The 2527-nt window shown below is 47.2% G+C and overlaps 1 non-coding gene across 1 annotated transcript; it reads left to right on the top strand.

Moving 5' to 3' along the window:
• The first annotated feature begins 1577 nt into the window (after positions 1–1577).
• trnan-guu (transfer RNA asparagine (anticodon GUU)) lies at positions 1578–1651 on the top strand. The gene has a single exon. It is a non-coding gene; the product is annotated as a tRNA-Asn (tRNA).
• Positions 1652–2527: the final 876 nt, after the last annotated feature.

Here is a 2527-nt window from a genome sequence, read left to right as displayed (position 1 = left end):
GATATTGTTAATGTCCCTTTTATTCCTTCAGATCCAGGTTTCGCTCACAGGGCATCAACAGAACTGTCACCAAATACATTTACCAATCTTCCTTCATCCTTTCGATTGCATTAGCATCACGAACACTTCTCATCAAAATACCTCGAGAGACTTTCATCACCATTTTCTGTGAACAGTTCTACATTAGCTTTGCTGAATGAACCTCAAATTTCTTGAAGTGGCTCCTTATTTTCGGCCCTGATTATTCATCTCTCTACGCATGGAAATGGATCCTTCCCACCCGCTCTGTCCCTCATCAATGTGTGTAGTTCAATTCGATCTCCCATCAGCCTCCTCTGTCCTGATCAAATCCAGGGGAACAGGATACGTTGGGGCTATGGCGCGGACAGGACAAGTCCAGTACACACCTTTCCTGTTAGAGCAATTCCATGAGAAATTTTAGATCATAACTTTGGGCGTGTAGTTGTGGCCGAATACTTAAGGTGCTGGCGTAGAGATCCTTTGGGGCTCCCCCGCCCAGGGTGGGAACCTGCTGGCGATGCTTCCTTCGCTGGCGGTTTTAAATGACTTCCTGTTGTTTGCATTATCGCTCAAACTTCACAAAACCCGTCTCAACAAAGTCCCGTTTTCTCATGTCTGGGAATTGATTGCCATGTAGGAAACTCGAGTTCGGAACAAACAAGGTACCAGACTCAAAACGTCAGCTCTGTTTACCTTTCCACAGATGATGCACGACCTGTTGGCTTTCTGCAGTCTTCTCTGTGTTTATTAGGCACAAGTGCTGCTTTTCATTCAAGAACTTCAATTCCTGTCCTCTGGTAACTGACTCTGGTCAGTGGCAATTGGTTCTTCTGATCATTAATCTGCCCATTCCCACCGCATCTTCTCCCACCATTACCAACAGCCCCAGGAAATCTCCAGTTAACCTTCTTTGCTCCAAAGCAAACTTTCCCAACCTTGGGAATGTCTCCCCACAATGGAAATTCTTCATCCCTGGAAATGAAGTATGGCGGACACTTGGGAAGAGATTTTGGCAAAATATTGTCAGTTAGAAAATGGAAAAATGTTCATGAAACAAAACAGAAATCCCAGTCTCCAGCTTTGTGAACCTTTGGAAACTCTTTGGGAAGCGGATTTAGATGAGAATGAAAGATGAACCGTCCGACTGAGCAGAGACAGTCCAGACACCGTCCCCTTGTTGAAGAGGCTGGGAGATTGACTCTGATGTTCTCGGGACATGAACTGATCTGAGGCATTGAACGAATTGTCGTTCGTGCACATCAGGAATTCAAACCCCTTCTCGCCTCCGAGCCAATGAGGGAACTCGGGAACAGGCAAAACACTGAAAGGCTCGAAGGGCGACGGTCCCGGAGTAAGAAAGCTAGTTCATCGTGACATGGATGTGTCTGCAGAGGGTGGGATCAGACTGTCCCCGGTGTCTCCACAATGAATGTTCCATGCTTTATTCAGGAAAAGTAAAACTGATAGACGACAATTGTAATTCTAGTCGGGGCAGGCTGAATTATGAATTCACTAACAGCCTCCCCTAAGCGATTACGCAGCCCCTGCCAAAACCTGTCTCTGTGGCGCAATTGGTCAGCGCGTTCGGCTGTTAACCGAAAGGTTGTTGATTTGAACCCACCCAGGGACGCTTTTTCGGCTGCTCTTCCTTGGCTTCGAAGCTCTGTGCTTTTCATGGGGTCAGGAAAATGTTCCCCAAACGGAAACGTTCCCCACAAAGGGGTTTCTCAATTGAATTAATGTCTGACGTTAGGGACTGCGGATGCTGAGAACCCGAGACAAAAAAGAGAAACTCGGCAGGTTTGACAGCACCTGTCGGAGAAAACGGAATTCGGAAATAGTGTGTCTGATTCTCGTTCCAAAAATGTTGCCTGACCTTCTCCGTTCCTCCTCCAGTTTCTAGATTTGTTTTTAACTGAAAGTTCATTTCATATTTTGGGATGAAACAGCTAGACTCGTAGTGTGCAGATATTTACCCCTTTCGAATCACTGTGAAGTGAATGGATTCAAACAAACTCTGCGATGATTCACTCTTTCTCAGCTCCACAGGCAGACAGATCTGGGAAGTGAAGCTGCCAGTGTGGTTCTGTATTCGTGGGCGGAGTGGTTTATGCGATGAACTTGAAATCCATTGCGGTTTCCCCACGCAGGTGTGACCCCTGCCGACGACAAAATGAGAAATGTCGTCGAAAAGAAAGGGAGCTTGCTCCCCGGCTTCTTCTTTAAGATTCAAGTCAGTGGAGGGGGGCAAGATATTTCACTCACATTGGGACTGGTGGGAATCTACAACCCACTGCCTGTTCTGGTGGCGCAATGGGTCAGCACGTTTGTCTGTTAACGGACAGGGTGGTGGCTGGAGCCCTGGCCGGGGAGTTGTGTTCGCTGAGACTCTTTTGAGGCTTTGACGAAGTTCAATAAACAACTCTACAGCGCATTTAAGAAGAACGGATAGCCCGTAGACCTGCTGAAAACTGCTTCATTGACCAGGAATCGAACCTGGGCCGCA

This window comes from Hemiscyllium ocellatum, assembly GCF_020745735.1.
Source record: "Hemiscyllium ocellatum isolate sHemOce1 chromosome 27 unlocalized genomic scaffold, sHemOce1.pat.X.cur. SUPER_27_unloc_9, whole genome shotgun sequence".
NCBI lineage: Eukaryota > Metazoa > Chordata > Chondrichthyes > Orectolobiformes > Hemiscylliidae > Hemiscyllium > Hemiscyllium ocellatum.
The sequence above is the reverse complement of the archived record's forward strand: the minus strand, read 5'-3'. Positions and strand labels throughout refer to the sequence as shown.